Below are 18,507 nucleotides of genomic sequence, written 5' to 3'. Positions count from 1 at the left end.
TTCCAGAATGATCTTCTTTAACTCCATATCTCACATTGAGACCACACTTACACAAGGGGTGGACCCCTAGGGCCTTGGGAAGCTCCATGCCAATGGCTCTACAGGGTACAGCCCCTGCAGCTACTTTCACGAGGTGACATGAAGTGCATATGGGTCTTCCAGGTACATAAGCTGTCAATGGTTCTACGTTCTGGGATCTGGAGGACCATGGCTCTCTTCTCACAGCTCCACTAGCCTTTACCTCAGTGGAAACTCTGTGTGAGGGCTCCATACCCACATTTCTCCTCTGTATAGCCCAAGTAGAGGTTCTCCATGACAGCTCTTCCCCGGCAGCCGTCTTCTACCTGCACATCCAGGCATTTTCATACATCCTGTGAAACCTAGGGAGAAGTTCCCAAACGTCAACTCTTGCCTTCTGTGCACCCGCAAGCCCAACACCACATGGAAACTGCCAATGCCTGGGGCTTGAACCATCTGAAGCAATGGTGTGACCTACACTTTGGCCCCTTTTAATCACAACTGGAACTAGAGCAGCTGGGACCCAGGGCACCATGTCCCAAGGCTGCAAGAGCAGCTGGGCACTGGGGCTGGCCCATGAAACTATTTTTCCATCCGAGGCCTCTGGGAGAAGCTGGTGTGAAGATCTCTGAAATGCCCTGAAGACATTTTCCTCGTTGTCTTGACTATTAACATTTGTCTTTTCTTTACTTATACATATTTCTGCAGCCTTGAATTCCTCCCTAGAAAATAAGATTTTCTTTTCTACCACATTGTCAGGCTGCAAATTTTCCAGACTTTTATGTTATACTTCCCTTTTAAAGATAAGTTCCGTTTGTTTATACAAGTGAGCATAGGCTTATAGAAGAAGCCAGGTCACATCTTGAATGTTTTACTGTTTAGAAATTTCTTCCACTAGATACCCTAAGTCATCTCTCACAACTTCAAAGTCCCATAGATCTCTAGGGCAGGGGCAAAATGCCACCAGTCAGTATCTTTTGTGCATTGATTTTGTATCCTAAAACTTTACTGAAGTTGGTTATCTCTTCTAGGAGCCTTTTTCTTGAGCCATTAAGATTTTCTGGGTATAGAATTATATCATTATCAAAGAGAATGTCTGTTCTTGCATTGCTATAAAGAAATGCCTGAGACTAGGTAATTTATAAAGAAAAGATATTTAATTGGCTCACAGCTCTGCAGGCTGTAGAGGAAACATGTTGCTGGCATCTGCTAGGATTCTGGGGAGGCCTCAGAAAACTTACAGTCATGGCAGAAGGCAAAAGGGGAGCAGGCATATTACATGACTGAAGCATGAGCAGGAGAGAGAGAAGGGAGAGGTGCTATACACTTTTAAATTATCAGATCATGAGAAATCACTGTCTTAAGAACAGTAGCAAGAGGATGGTGTTAAAACATTTATGGGAAATCCAGCCCCATGATTCAACCACCTCCCACCATGCCCAACCTAAAACATTGGGGATTACAATTCAATATGATATTTGGTGGAGACCAAGATCCAAACCATATCAAAGAGATAGTTTGATTTCTTATTTGGATGCATTTTATTTCTTTTCTTGCCTGTTCACTCTGGCAATAGCTTCCAATACTAATCTGAACAGGAGTGGTGGGAGTAGGCATTCTTGTTTTTTTTTTTTTTCTGCTTCTCAAGGAGAGTTACATTGGTTATTCATTTTTCATAGATGGTTCTTATTATTTTAAGGTATGCTCATTTGATGCCTAGTCTATTGAGAGTCTTTATCATGAAAGGATGTTGGATTCTATGAAAAATATTTTCTACATCTGTTGAGATGATCAAATTTTTGGCTTTTAATTCTGTTTATGTGGTGAATCGCATTTTTTGATTTGTGTATGTTGAACTAGCCTTGCAACCCAGGAATAAAGCCTACTTGATTGTGATGTATGAACTTTTTGATGTACTGCTGAATTTTTTTGCTAGTATTTTGTCAAGGATTTTTGCATCTTTGTTCATGAAGAATATTGGTGTGTATTTTACTTTGTTAATTGTTTCTACCAGATTTTGGTATCTGGCTGATGTAGAATGAGTTAGCAAGAAATCCTTCCTCCTCAATTTTTTTGGAACTGTTTCAGTAATATTGGTACCAGTTATTTGTAAATATGGTAGAATTTGGCTGTGAACCTATCTGGTCTGGGGCTTTTTTAATTTGGTAGATTTCTAAATTACTGATTAAATTTCAGAACTTGTTATTGGTCTTTACAAGGTTTCATTTTCTTCCTGGTTAAATCTGAGGAGTTCGTGTTTCTAGCAATATTTCTACTACCTGTAGATTTTCTAATTTTTGTCTATAGAGGTGTCCATAATAAAAATATCTCTACGGATATTTTTGATTTTGGAGGGATAACTTGTAGTGTTATTTTTGTAATTCTGAGTGTAGTTATTTGAATCTTTTCTTTTTTGTTCTTGGTTAGTCTACCTAGCAAACAGTCTTATTTATTCTTTTCAATAGGAAACTCTTCATTTCATTTATCTTTTGTAGGGATGTTTACATCTCAATTTCACACATTTCTTTTCTACTTTTAGTTATCTATTTTCTTCTGCTAGCTTTGGTATTTTTTTTCTACTTCTAGATGCCAAGTTAGATTTTTAGTTTGAGATCTAACTGCTTGATGAAGGTGTCTAGTGCTATAAACTTTCATCTTAAATAAAAAATTATTTGAAATTAATGAAAACAGAGACATAGCTTATCAAAATTCTTGGGCTGCAAATTGAGAGGCATTTTTAAGGTAATTCATACTACATATTTTCAAAAAAGACCTTTAAATACTGTTCATAAAAAAATCGCATGTGGTTGTTTAAATGTCCTCCTACCCTAGCATTCATATTAGTCTTTGCTGCATCCCAAGGATTTTGATAAGCTATGTCTCTGTTTTCATTAATTTCAAATAATTTTTGGATTTCTCCCTTAATTTCATTGTGCACCCAAGAGTTACTCAGAAGGAAGTTATTTAATTTCCATGTATTATGTATTTATGGAGTTTTGAGAGAGCTTCTTGATACTTGTTTCTCATTTTATTATGTTGTATGATTTTAATTTTTAAAAAAATTAATGAGACCTGCTTTATGACTGAGTATGTGTTAGATTTTAGAGTATGTTCCATGGGCAAATGAGATAAATGCATATTCTGTAGTTCTGAATAGGAGACACGTGATAGTTCTAATTGATTGAGTGTTGAGTTTAAGTCCAGAATTTCTTTGTTAGTTTTTAGAGATCAGTTGTTTTAAAAATCAACACAAGCTGAAAAATGTCAGCTTACTTTCCAGTTATTAAAGCACAAACTAAAGCTTTTGGATGTTTTGCCAAACTTCAACTAAACATTGTCTGACTTTTTTCTGGTTGCCAGGTAGTTTTTTTTTTTTGTTTGTTTTTGTTTTGTTTTTTTTTTTTATGTGAAATACTGTCTTCGGGGGACATTTTGAATTAACAGAGTTGTTTAAATAAAATCACTAAGCATAGCCAATAATTACTTGTGAGGATTTTATTTTCTTCTTCTTCTTTTTTTTTTTTTTTTTTTTTTTACAATGCTGACTTCCTGTGTAATTTAATCTGGAGTTGCCATCATGTTAACTATCTCATAATTTCTTCAATGAAAGTCTGTAGGGACACAGTTATGATGCCACTATAATGAGATATAAGAATGCATACCAATACAAGTCCAAAAAGGATCTATTATGATGCCAATTTGATGTCTTAATGGATATGATGGCAAAACTATTATAACACAATCTCTGGAGAACCCACATTGAAGGATACAATTATAAAGAGATTACAGACATATTATAATATGTATTTGAGAGTTATGTCAAGTTATGAAAAAGTCAGTCATGACTCCTTTATCAATTCATGAAACACAGAGATGCCAAGGCCAGGTTCCTTCTAATCGTGGTAGTAAGAATCACTGAAGAATGATATGCTCAACAGAGAGTGGCATGTGAGCTGATTAACAGTGCTACCAATGTCAGTTCATCATTAACATGATGCTGGCAAATCCTTTATAGTGGCATATCTCTATTCAACATGGATAGCATGTGAAGGGCAATGTCCTTTTTTTACTGTTAAAGATTAAGAAATTATTTCAACATACAGTTCTTGAAATAGTTCCCCTTTCTTACTGTTTTCTGTAAATTTCTCAACCTGTCAGTTCCTTCTATTTCTTAGGTATGGATAATTTACAAGCTAATTTTTAAAAACTGAATATTTTATTTAAATACTTTAAGTTAGGCTGAAATGCAAGTATGAAATAATATTAAGGTTCACAATCTGGCGTTAAAATTTTATATTTTAAAAGATTCACAAACTTCCTGAAATGGTGTACTGAATTTTATGTAGAAATACAGATAAACATTTGGAGTGGTGATGCAATTCTCAAAGGGTTTCTGATTCTAAAGGTTTACAGCAATGATGCATGAGTACTTGTCTGTTTTACAAGGTAAGCAATAAAACTCCTGGACATCTAGAGCAATAAGTACTCTCATTAATTATATGCACAGATCTGAAAGGAGGCGAAATTGTAAGACTAATGTAAATGCCATGGTAGGAGCACATTTAAATAACAACATGCCATTTTTTAATAAAAACTATTTCAAGGTTTTTTTTTTTAATATGGAATACAAATTACCTTAAAAATACTTCTTGATTTGTGATATAGTTTGGCTGTGTCCCCACCAAAATCTCAATTTGAATTGTATCTCCCAGGATTTGCACATTTTGTGGGAGGGACCCAGGGTGAGGTAATTGAGTCATGGAGTCCAGTCTTTCCCATGTTATTCTCATGATAGTGAATGAGTCTTATGATACTGATGAATTTATCAGGGGTTTTCACTTTTGCTTCTTCCTCACTTTATCTTGCCACCTCCATGGAAAAAGTGCCTTTGCCTTCCCCACGATTTTGAGGCCTCCCCAGCCATCTGGAACTCAAAGTCCAATTAAACCTCTTTTTCTTCCCATTCTCAGGTATGTCTTTATCAGCAGCATGGAAATGAACTAATACAGTAATTTGGTACCAGTAGAGTGGGACATTGCTGAAAAGATACCTGAAAATGAGGAAGCAACTTTGGAACTGGGTAATAGGCAGAGGCTGGAACAGTTTGGGGGGCACAGAAGAAGATGAGAATGTTTGAAACCTCCTAGAGACTTGTTGAATGGCTTTGAAAAAAATGCTGATAGTGATGTGAACAATAAGATCCAGGCTGAGGTGGTCTCAGATGGAGATGAGAAACTTGTTGGGAACTGGAGCAAAGGTGACTCTTGTAATGTCTTGGCAAAGAGACTGGCATCATTTTGCCCCCGACCTAGGGATTTGTGGAACTTTGAACTTGAGACAGATTATTTAGGGTATCTTCTGAAAAAATTCTAAATAGCAAAGCATTCAACAGGTGACTTAGGTGCTGTTAAAAGCATTTTTTAAAAAAGGGAAACAGAGCATGAAAGTCCAGAAAATTTGCAGCCAGAAAATGTAGTAGAAAAGAAAACCCCATTTTCTGGGGAGGAATTGAAGCCAGGGGTAGAAATTTGCATAAATAGCAAGGAGCCTAATGTTAATCCCCAAGACCATGGAGAAAATGTCTCCAGGCCATGTCAGAAACCTTCACAGCAGCCCCTCCCATCACAGGCCCAGAGGCCCAGGAGGAAAAAGTGGTTTTGTGGGGTGGGCCCAGGTGCTCTGTGCAGCCTAGGGACTTGGTACTCTCTGTTCCAGTTGCTCCAGTTGTGGCTGAAAGGGGCCAATGTACAGCTTGGGCTATGGCTTAAGTGGGTGAAAGCTCCAAGCCTTGGCCACTTACATGTGGTTTTGAGCCTGCAAGTACACAGAATTCAAGTATTGAGGTTTGGAAACCTCTGCCTAGGTTTCAGAAGATGCATAGAAATGCCTGAATGCCCAGGCAAAGTTTGCTGCAGGAGCAAGGTCCTCATGGAGAATCTCTGCTAGGGCAGTGCAGAAGGGAAATGTGGGGTCAGAGCCCCACACCAAGTCTCTACTTAGGCACTGCCTAGTGGTGCTGTAAGAAGAGGGCTACTGTCTACACCCCAGAATGGCAGATCCACCAACAGCTTGCACTGTGTTCCTGGAAAAGCCTGAAACATTCAACACCAGCCTGTGAAAGCAGCTGGGAGGAAGGCCATACCCTGCAAAGCCACAGAGGCAGAGCTTCCCAAGACCATGGGAACTCATCTTTTGTATCAGTGTGACTTGGATGTGAGACATGTAGTAATTATGAAGCTTTAAAATTTGACTGTCCCACTGGATGTTGGACATGCATGGGCCCTGTAACCCTTTGTTTTGGCCAATTTCTCCTATTTGGAATGGCTTTATTTACCCAATATCTGTACCTCCATGTATCTAGGAAGTAACTAGCTTTCTTTTTATTTTACAGGGTCATAGGTAGAAGAGACTCCTTGTTTCAGATTAAGCTTTGGACTGTGGACATTTCGGTTAATGCTGAAATGAATTAAGACTTTGAGGGACTGTTGGGAAGGCATGATTGGTTTTGAAATGTGAGGAAATGAGATTTGAAGTGGTCAGGGGTAAAATGATATGGTTTGGCTGTGTCCCTAGCCAAATCTCAGATTAAATTGTATCTCTCAGAATTTCCATGTGTTGTGGGAAGAACCCAGATGAAGGAATTTGAATCATAGGGGCAGGTCTTTCCCACGCTATTCTTGTGATAGTGAATAGGTCTCATGAGATCTAATGGGTTTATCAGGGGTTTCCACTTTTGCTTCTTCCTCATTTTCTCTTGCCGCCACTGTGTAAGATGTGCCTTTTGGTTACTGCTGTGATTCTGAGGCCTCCCCAGCCATGTGGATCTGTACATCCAATTAAACCTCTTTTTCTTCCCAGTCTCAGGTATATCTTTATCAGCAGTATGAAAATGGATTATTATAATTTGTTATAAGGATTAAAATATAAACTTATTGTTGGCCAAGGGGACCAGGCAGACTACCAGGGAAGCAGAATCTGATTAGTGATGAGTCAGAGGTCAGGAAGGAAATAAATATCAAGAGTTTATAAATTGCACAGACCAAAGTGATATAAATCCGTGTAAAACCAGTCAAAAGATCCATAGGAGATAAAGTAGCAAATGAAGGTAAATGATTAAATGGCCACACAAAAAGCAAATGACACACCTAAATTAATTGAAGGAGAAAAAAATTTGTCAGGCTAGCAGCACTAACTGCAGCACTGACTGGAAAGAATAACTACTTTTATTGAGCAATGGCTGGGCACACTACTTACAAGATCTCTACTATCTCCATCAGTCTTTCCAGATAGGTTCACATTCATTTTAAAAATAAGGAAATGGAGACTGTATTAGTATGCTCAGGAAGTCATAACAAAATACCAAACCTGTGCAGCTTAAACAACAGAAATTTACTTTTTACGGTTCTGGAGGCTCAGAGGTTTAAGATTAAGGTGCCAGCCTCATTTGGCTTCTGGGGAGGGATCCATTTCTGGCTTGCCACAGATACTTTCTTGTTATGTCCTCAAAAGGATTTTCCTTCATATGCAAACATGGAGAGAGAGGGAAAGAGATCTCTTCCTCTTATTACAAGGCCACTAATCCCATTATTAGGTCCCTATCCTCACAACCGTATCTAACCCCAATTATCTCTAAAGGCCCCATCTTCAAATTCCGTCATCTTAAGGGTTAGCGCTTCAACATATGAATTTCAAAGGGGACACAATTTATTCCAAAAGAAAGGCAAATTCATATATCTAGTAAGGAAAATTTCCATAAAATCTCTCTCTTTTTGCTTTAACTCTTTACTTCTATCTCTATATGGTCGTTGTTTCTAATAAAAATCCTCCTTATTAATGTTTCTCCTAATTTTGTTTCACCCTACTGTTATATTTATATTTGAAGTTGATGCTTTTATTATTCAGTCAGTATGTGCAATAGATCAAATATTTGTGTCCCAGCACTCCCAAATTCATATGTTAAGTTCTATCCTCAAGATAATGGTATTAGGAGGTGGGACTTTTGGGAAGTAATTAGGACATGAGCGTGGAGCCCTCATGATAAAAGATCACTGTCCTTATAAAAGAGACCCCAGAAAGTTCTCTCCTCCTCTTTCTACCAGATGGCATAAGAAGTTAGCAGTCTGTAAACTAGAAGGGGGCTCTCACCAGAACTCACCACATGTAGTACCCTGTTCTTGTAATTCCAGACTCAGAAGTGTGAGAAATAAAATTTTGTTGTTTATAAGCCACCCAGTCTATGAAGCTTTGCTATAGCTCCCTGAATTAAGACAGTATCCTTTTAACATGTGCCAAATTTTAGGCTACATTTGTTAAAATTACCCAAATGAATGAGACACAATTCTTACCAACAAAGGTGTTGGGGGGAGGAAGGAAATAAAAATCTAGAAAAAATTGGGTCCAATATGTAAAGGGTGCATTCCCTCTGATCAAGGAACTCATTGTATTGCAAATGAAGTACAGCGATTGACTCATATTTATAGGATTCCTGGTCTTATTTGATTAACCACTATCCTGAAGCAGCTGAGCTGATAGAACAAAGGAATGACCCTTTGAAGATTCAATTATGATACCATCTGGATAGTAATATTCCGTGAAGTAAGAATAGCATTCTCCAGTATGTAAATTATGTGCTCCATCAGTGACCAATACATGGTCTTATTTTTCCCATAGCCAAAATTAACTGGTACAGAACACAAATTACTTCTAGTAATTTACTAGAAAAGGTATTACTTACATTCTTATCATTTTGGAGACTACATAGAGTTTGTAGTTTACCAAATGTGTAAAAATTAAATAAAATATATACTTTAACTTAAAAATATTTTATTGAAAAAAATTGTTAACAATCATCTGAGCCTCCAGTGAGGCACAATCTTTTTGTTGACTGAAGGTCTTGCCTCCAGGTTGATGGTCGCTGACTGATCAGGATGATTGTTGCTGAAGGTTGGGGTAGCTGTGTCCATTTTGTTAAGTAAGACTACAATGAAGCTTTCCACATTGATTGACTTCTTTTCATGAAAGGTATCCTCTGTAGCATCCCATGTTGTTTTACAGTATTTTACCAACAGTAGAACTTCTTTCAAAAGTGAAGTGAATCCTCTCAAACTTTGCCACTGCTTTAACAACTATGCTTATTTTGTAATCTAAATCCTTTGTTATTTCAACAAACTTCACAGCATCTTCACCAGGAGTAGATTCCTTCCCAAGAAATCACTTTCTTTGTTTACCAATAAGAAGTGACTCATTCAAGTTTTATTATGACATTGTAGCAATTCGGTCACATCTTTGGGCTCCACTTCCAACTCTACTTCTATTTATACTCCATCTGCAGTTACTTTTTCCACTAAAGTCTTGAACCTTTCAAAGTCATCTATTATGGTTGAAATCACCTTTTCCCAAACTTCAGTCAATGTTAATATTTTTATATCTTCCCATGAATAACAAATATTCTTAATGGAATTTAGAACGGTGAATCCCATCCAGAAGCATTTAATTATCTCTGGCAGCTATAGCTTTATGAAAACTATTTCTTAAATAAAACAACTTAAAAATCAAAATTACTCCTGATCCTTGGGCTGCAAATGGCAGTTGTGTTAGTAGGCATGCAAACAACATTCCTTGTACATCTTCATCAAGAGCTCTTGGGTGACCAAGTGAGGTGTCAATGAGCAGTAGTACTTTAAAAGAGGTATTTTTCTGAGCAGTAGGTTTCAACAATGATCTTAAAATATTCATAAAACCAGGGACTAGACAGATGTGCTGTCATCCCAGCTTTGTTGTTTTATTTATAGCACATAGGAAGAGTATATTTAGCATAATTCTTAAGGGTCCTAGAGGTTTTGAATTATTAGCCCCAACTTAAAGTCACCAGCTGCACTAGTCCTCATATGGTTTGGCTCTGTGTTCCCACTCAAAACTCATCTTGAATCATACTACCATATTTTTCACATGTCGTGGGAAGGACCTGATGGGAGATAATTGAATCATGGGAGTGGTTTCTCCCATATTGCTCTCATGGTAGTGAATAAATCTCATGAGATCTGATACTTTGATAAGGGGAAACCTGTTTCGCTTGGCTTTCATTTTCTTTCTTACTGCCACCATGTAAAAAGTACCTCTCACCTTCTGCCATGATTGTGAGGCCTCCCTAGCCATGTGGAACTATAAGTCCATTAAACCTCTTTCTTTTGTAAATTGTACCGTCTTGGATATGTCTTTATCAGCAGTGTAAAATGGACTAATACAGTAAATTGGTAACAGTAGCATGGGGCATTGCTGAAAAGATACCCAAAAATATGAAAGTGACTTTGGAACTGGGCAACAGGCAGAGGCTGGAACAGTTGGGAGGGCTCAGAAGAAGCCAGGAAAATGTAGGACAGTTTGGAACTTCATAGAGACTTGTTAAATGGCTTTGCCCACTCTTGTTGTGGTTTAGCAAAGAGACTGACAGCACTTTTCTCCTGCCTTAGAGATTTGTGGAGCTTTGAACTTGAGAGAGATGTTTTACGGGATATGATAGCATAAATTTCTAAGCAGCAAAGTGTTCAATTTTAAAAGGCAAACAGCATAGAAGTTCAGAAAACTTGCAGCGTGACAATGAGATAGAAAAGAAAAACCCATTTGCTGGAGAGAAATTCAAGCCAGCTGCAGAAATTTGTATAAGTAACAAGGAGCCAAATGTTAATCCCCAAGACAATGAGGAAAATGTCTCCAGGGCTTGTCAGAGGTCTTCACAGCAGCCCCTCACATCACAGATCCAGAGGCAAAGGGGGAGAAAATGTTTTGGTGGGCTGGATCCAGACTCCATGTTCTGTGTGCAATCTAAGGGCTTGATGCCCTAGATCTCAGCCACTCCAGCTATAAGTAAAAGGGGCCAAGATATAGCTCAGGCCATGACTTCAGTGAGTTCAAGCCCCAAGCCTTGGCAGCTTCCATGTGGTGTTGAGCTTGTGAGTGCACAGAAGTTAAGAACTGGGGTTTGAAAACCTTTGCCTAGATTTCAGAGAATATATGGAAACACCTGGAGGCCCAGGCAGAAGTTTGCTGCAGGGGTGGGGGCTTCATGGAGGACCTCTGCTACTGTAGTGCAGAAGGGAAATGTGGTGTCAGAGCCCCACACAGGGTCCCTACTAGAGCAGTGCCTAGTGGAGCTGTTAAAAGAGGGCCAGTGTGCGCCACACCTCAGAATAGTAGATCCACCAACAGCTTGCACAATGCACCTGGAAAAGCCGCAGACACTCAATGCCATTCCATGAAAGCAGCCAGGAAGAGGTCTATACCATTAAAAGCCACAGGGGTGGAGCTGTCCAAGGCCATGGGAGCCCACCTTTTGCATCAGCATGACCTAGATATGAGACATGGACTCAAAGGATATCATTTTGGTCTTTTAAGATTTGATTGCCCTGCAGAATTTAGGACTTGTGTGGAGCCGCTAGCCCCTTTATTTTGGCCAATTTCTCCCATTTGGAATAGCTATATTTACCCAGTGCCTGTATACCCATTGTATCTAGGAAGTAACTAACTTGCTTTTGATTTTACAGGCTCATAGGCAGTAGAGACTTGCCTTATCTCAGATGAGACTTTGGACTATAGACTTTTCAGTTAATACTGAAATGAATTAAGACTTTGGGGGACTGTTGGAAAGGCATGATTGGTTTTAAAATGTTAGGACATGAGATTTGGGAGGGGTCAGGTTGAAAATGATGTGGTTTGGCTCTGTGTCCCCACCCAAATCTCATCCTGAATTGTACTCCCATAATTCCCACATGTTGTGGGAGGGACCTGGTGTGAATGGAATCATGCAGGCAGTTTCTCTAATACTACTCTTGTGGTAGTGAACATGTCTCATGAAATCTAGTGGTTTGGTAAGGGAAAATCCATTTCACTTGGCTGTCATTCTATCTCTTGCTGTTGCTGTGTAAGAAGTGGCTTTGCCTTCTGCCATGATTGTGAGGCCTCCCTAGTCACATGGAACTGTAAGTCCCTTAAACCTCTTTCTTTTTTAAATTGCCCAGTCTTAGATATATTTTTATCAACACCATGAAAATGGACTAATACAAACCCCTAACAAGTGGGTCAGCCCATGCTTTGAAGCTTTGTAGCTAGTCATTAACTTCACTCTAGTCATAAAAGTACTAGATTGCATCTTCTTCCAATAGAAGGCTTTTGTGTTTACAATGAAAATTTGTTGTTTAGTGTAGCCACTTACCAGTCATCTTAGCTAGATCTTCTCTATAACTTGCAGCTTCTACATCAATCCTTGCTGCTTTACCTTGCACTTTCAAATTAAGTATATGGCTTCTTTCCTTAAGCCTCATGAACTAACCTCTGCTAGTTTTAAACTTCTTCTGTAGCTTCATCTTTCTCAGCCTTCATAGACTTGAAGAGAGTAAAGACATTGCTCTGAATAAGGCTTTGGTTTAAGCAAATATTGATCAGGTTTGCTCTTCTATTCAGACCATTCAAATTTTCTCCATAGCAGCAATAAGACTGTTTTGCTTTCTTATAATTCAAATGTGCACTGGAATAACACTTTTAATTAAAGTGAGAAATGTGCAACTCTTCCTTTCACTTGAATGATTAGAGGCCATTGTAGGGGAATTAATTAGCCTTATTTAAATATGTTGTGTCTCAGGGAATAGGGCAGCCCAATAAGTGGAAAAGATATGGGGGAATAGCCAGTTGGTGGAGCTGTCAAAACAGACATATTTATGGATTAAATTTGTCATCTTGTATGAGCATGATATTTGGTGCCCCAAAACCATTACAAGAATAACATCCAAGATTACTGATCTCAGATCACGATAATAGATATAATAGTTTGAAATATTGTGAGAATTACCAAAATGTGACACAGAGATAGGAAGTGAACACATGGTGTTGGAAACATAATTCAATAGGATTGCTTGACACAGGGTTTTCAAAAACATTCTATTTGTGAAAGACCCAACATCTGCAAAACACAATACAGTGAAGCACAAAAAATAAGTTGTGTCTGTAAGTTTCCATTGCTTACAATTTCACAGGCATGTATGTGTCATGGTAACTCTAGCAGACTGATAAAGTATAATCCAGCTAGAAGAGGAATGGGCATTACCCAAAATTGAGTAAGTATCCTCTTTTGGGATGTGCTTTTAGTTGTACAAATGATAGTGGAATAATTTTGCTAATGTTTTTATATGAAAGACAAATATTGTTAATAGAGATGCATATGGATGCCAAATTGACAAGGGTCAGATTTTGGTAATTTGGTATTATATCAAGAAAACCCACAATTTCTAGAGTTGTATTATCTGTCAGCTGTAAGTTAGAATTGACCTGTAGGCAAATTTTGTGAGATTTTCTTTTCTCTCTTTCCTTTTTTTTAAAATTGTACTTTAGGTTCTGGGGTACATGTGCAGATCATGCAGGATTGTTGCATAGGTCCATACATGGCAATATGGTTTGCTGCCACCATCCCCCCATCAACTATATCTGGCATTTCTCACCATGTTATCCCTCTCCAACCACCCCACTCCCCACTGTCCCTCCCCTAGCCCCCTCAACAGACCCCATTGTCGGATGCTCCTGTCCCTGTGTCCATGTGTTCTCATTGTTCAACACCCACTTATGAGTGATAACATGCAGTGTTTGATTTTCTGTTCTTGTGTCAATTTGCTGAGAATGAGGATTTCCAGATTCATCCATGTCCCTGCAAAGGACATGAACTCATCATTTTTTATGGCTGCATAGTATTCCATGGTATAGATGTGCCACATCTTCCTTGTCCATTCTATCATCGATGGGCATTTGGGTTGGTTCTGTGACTTTGCTATTGTAAACAGTGCCACAATGAACATATGTCTTTATAATAGAATGATTTATATTCCTTTGGATATATACCCAGTAATGGGATTGCTGAGTCAAATGGAATTTCTATTTCTAGGTCCTTGAGGAATCGCCACATTGTCTTCCACAATGTTTGAACTAATTTACACTCCCGCCAACAGTGTAAAAGTGTTCCTATTTCTCCACAACCTCTTCAGCATCTGTTGTCTGCAGATTTTTTAATGATCGCCATTCTAACTGGCATAAAATGGTATCTTGATGTGGTTTTGATTTGCATTTATCTAATGACCAGTGATGATGAGCTCTTTTTCATATGTTTGTTCGCCTCATATATGTCGTCTTTTGAAAAGTGTCTGTCCGCATCCTTCACCCAGTTTTGAATGAGTTTTTTTTTTTTTTAACTTGTAAATCTGTTTTAGTTCTTTGTAGATTCTGGATATTAGCCCTTTGTCAGATGGGACTCCCTTCCTGACACCTTACACTAAAATTAACTCCAGATGGATTAAAGACTGAAACATAAGACCTAACGCCATAAAAGCCCTAGAAGAAAACCTAGGCAAAACCATTCAGGGTATAGGCGTAGGCAAGGACTTTATGACTAAAACACCAAAAGCATTGGCAACGAAAGCCAAAATAGACAAATAGGATCTAATTAAACTCCAGAGCTTCTGTACAGCAAAAGAAACAATCATTAGAGTGAACCAGCAACCAACAGAATGGGAGAAAATTCTGTGAGATTTTCAAGGTAGAAATAAAGCAGCAGCCATTAAGCTCTAAAGATTTATGTAAATATTGTGGTCCAGGAATCATTGCAGTTCATGCACTTCGTCATTGAGCTGTTGATTTGTTAGCTTAAAGCAGCAGCAAGGCTCATAGGTTCCCTGGCTCCTACCAGTTATCTTTCAGGTTCTGTAAGTTCTGGACTAGGCATATGTTCAGCTCCATGGCAAAAGTTGCTATCTTTTTCAGGTCACCTGCATTGATGGAATCAAATGCTTTGACAGACAAGCATGGGTTCTAGTTAGTTATCTAGGATTTTGGTTTGCCCCTGTGTATTACAGTCTACTCTGTCTCTCTTTTGCTTCAGGTCATAATTTTCTTCTCTAATATTGATCCTGCTGACACTTTGTGACTAGGCTTATCACCTGGTGCAGAGGCAACAGCTTCTCAGTGTTCTTCATTGGTTACCACAGTTGCATAAGATTCAATACCTATAAGTTTTTATATTTCATGTCACTTAGAGAGGTTCTGGTTCTCTGATCAAATCCTAATTGATACACTCTGCTTGGCTTCTCAGCCTCCTCATGGCTACTTTCTGCTAGCATTTCCACATGTATGTCTGTGCCATTTATTATTTGGTGACTACCTCAAGAGGAAAACCTGCTTGACCTGTCAGGTTTACTCCTCTGTTTTTCGGTTTTCTTTGGGATCTTTATTGGTCACCTATAGGCTGCTTTAGTAGCTGTGAACTTCATTTTTTTCTTTCAGTTTCATGAAACTAACAAAAAGCTCTGTTCAACCTCTCTGACTCTTAGCAACCATTTCTACACCACTGCTTAGCTTATCAGCCTCTCTGTTTAAGTCACATATGCGTCAGTAAATCCTTTTAGGGAAATGTGCATTAAAATGTTTGCCAGATACAGAGTACATTTTCTCTTCTCTCTCAAAGATGGATTCATCAAGTCCTGTCTTCTTCAGTAGCTCTCTGATACTTTTAACGTGGCATTTGTGGGTTTATTTGTATTTTTCAGCATTTTTAGTTGTCCTCTTTCTCTGTTTTTCAATATTTTGACCAAATAGCATTTCTGCTATCAAACTTTCCTTAACAACTTCCTTTCCAAGACTCCAGGCAAACCGTGGCTCCATTATTTATATATCAATAACACTTTATACACAGTTCTGTTGGCTCTTACTTCACTCTACCATTATTATAAGTTAACATTTCTATATACCCTACTAGAATGTGAGTTGCTTGAAGGCAAAAACTGTTAATCCACATTTCATATCTTATGCCCGTATGTGGCACATTGAGGGACTCATTGTTTTCTGAAGAAATGGGTAAATTATGTATAAATGTTCTTAAAATCTTACTCATTTATTCCAGAAGTTCAAAATTTTGTCCTTTTTTATATTTGTAAATATCCTTGATATATATTGTTTTTAAATACAGTGGTGCTTGAGGGAAGCAATATTTAAAATTACTTACTTTTATCTATCTATTATTATTGATTGATTCCTTGGTAGTTTGCACAGTTTTGCAATTAACCAACACAGCATTTATTCCAAACAATTATAGGATTTCAAGAAGTGAATAATAATTTTAATGATTTATTATTCTTTTAATGATATCACAAAAAGGACAGCAATCAACTTTGAGAATTGTTGAAAATAAAAATATTCTTCTAACCACTCCTTCCTCTATGAGGTCTCATGCTCCATCTTCTATCTTCTTACTGTCTGCCTCCCCATAGTGCCAGATGGAGTAATCTATTCACGTTAACTGTGAGGGTGAGCAAATTAGTCAATCATTTGAAATCTTTGTCTAACCAACACAAAGCATCTGGATATTTAGAAACCTCTAGATGACTGACTAAATTTTTCACTTTACATCCAGATGTTTTGGTGTCATGAAGACACAGTCTATTGCTCAGAAAGATGGAATTGTGATAAAAACATTAACATAGGGTCTTTTCTCAAAGAGTTATGATTTACATTACTCATTTTCTTATAAGTAGATTTCAATTTATGCATGTTTCTAACATTGGCCAAGCATTAGTAAACCAAAACAACACTATGCACAGAAAATAACAACTTTCTGAATATATAACCAGGAAAGAAAATTTAGTTTCCTTAGACATTTTTTATGAAGCAGGCTACATGTGTCTTTGCCAGATATTGAACTTGCCCAAAATATAGAAAATAACACAGTAGGGATACATTTACTACAAAGAAGAAATCATCCAATGTGGGGACCATGCCTACAACTTCAAACAGAAAGGACCTGTAAGAATCTCTAGCTCATGAGAAAATGAGTCAGCACATTCTAGAAAAATTACACTAGTATGGTTCAACTTACCAAATGAAAAAACTAAGTATCATTGAAGGAATAGCTTTGAGGTATTCATGAAGCCAAAAACTTTCACAGACTACCAGTTGTCTGTACCTACTTCATGTAAATTTTGCAAAACAACATCCTTTCCGATTTATTTTTTAGATCTTCAAACCAGAAACATAATTTGTGATAACTCTGATTTCCAACTTTGCAACCTTTCCTTGGATTGACTTACTCTTAAAGTACTTAGAGTAAGGCTGATCAAATCTGTCATGTAGGCAGTAATAAGAGCTATATATAATGAAGTCCACTCACTCAAGTGTCTAGGTATATAAATTAATTCATAATCATATGAAAAGTGATCTGATAATTTATGCTATGTGCAGGATACCATTTTAGATTAATTTCATAATTGTACATTGTTTAAAGGTCCTTTGTTCTCTGTGATTATGTATCTACCTACTAAAATCTATAACATATGACTTTGTTCTACAAACCATTAATTTATAATCATTTTGCATATATCAGTTCTGATAATTATGGTGCTATACAATCTGTATGAGTTGACAGTATTTTGGCAGAAGCAGCCAGTTTTTATTATTATTATTATTTACATGAAAATCTCAGCTCTGTTTTTTATTTTCATTGCATTTACAATTATCCTTCTGGGTTATTTTCATACCACTGAATAAAAATGGCTATTCTTAGTTGATCTGTTTCAATGCCAGTAACTCTAATATCTTTTAACCAATTAACTTTGTGAGTTAAAAATATTTTTTTTCCACTGGGAAGTTTTGTTGAAGTCATATAAACCATTAATATTGCATTATATTATTTAACTACCTTTGCTCATCTTCCCTTAAATTACATTTTATCAGGATCTTCCTATTAAAAATTTCACTGCCGAGTCCATGAAGTTAGGTTTTGAGATGTAAATGAGGAAAAGGAAAAGACAAGCACAACAAGCTGTTTGTCTTATTATTTTTCTACAAGTTCACATTCTACTGATGAAATAATTCATGCATTTTAATGTTCATCATTACCTGAAGCATATTTTTATGTATTAGGTTATTACTGATTATTATTTATATAACACAGTTTACTAGATTCAGGCAGAAGTAGAAGATGTTATAAATTAAATACATAATTATTTTTGGTTCAAAACATGATGGATTATTTTACATGCATAGTTGTCATACACAATAGTGAAAACTAAATGTGAGTTAATCCTCCAAGGGTGAGAGCTTCCCATAAGTCCTCCAAACTTAGTTTGTAACTTAGATGTGTAAGTAGGCTGGATATGGTTGTTTTTTTGTGTAGGGAAGGCTGAAATCCTGACAGCCCCAAATTGACAAAAACTAATAGAACTTCAAAATTGGTTCTCAGAACAATCAAATCAAGAGGAAATCCAGAAGAGTCAGTCTGGTTATTTGGTATCAGGCAAACAATTCAACAAACGCCTGCAATTTTTTTTTCAACTTGTTTTTTTTTGGGGGGGAGTGGGGTGGGGGGCAGATTGTAAAGGCGCTGCGTGGATCACATGATCCAGAGGATTCTGCTGTTTTTCTGGTAGGAATTATGTTTTAAAGACACACACACTCACTGATACA

This window comes from Saimiri boliviensis, chromosome X (genome assembly GCF_048565385.1).
Source record: "Saimiri boliviensis isolate mSaiBol1 chromosome X, mSaiBol1.pri, whole genome shotgun sequence".
Classification (NCBI taxonomy): domain Eukaryota; kingdom Metazoa; phylum Chordata; class Mammalia; order Primates; family Cebidae; genus Saimiri; species Saimiri boliviensis.
This window is presented reverse-complemented; position numbering follows the sequence as displayed.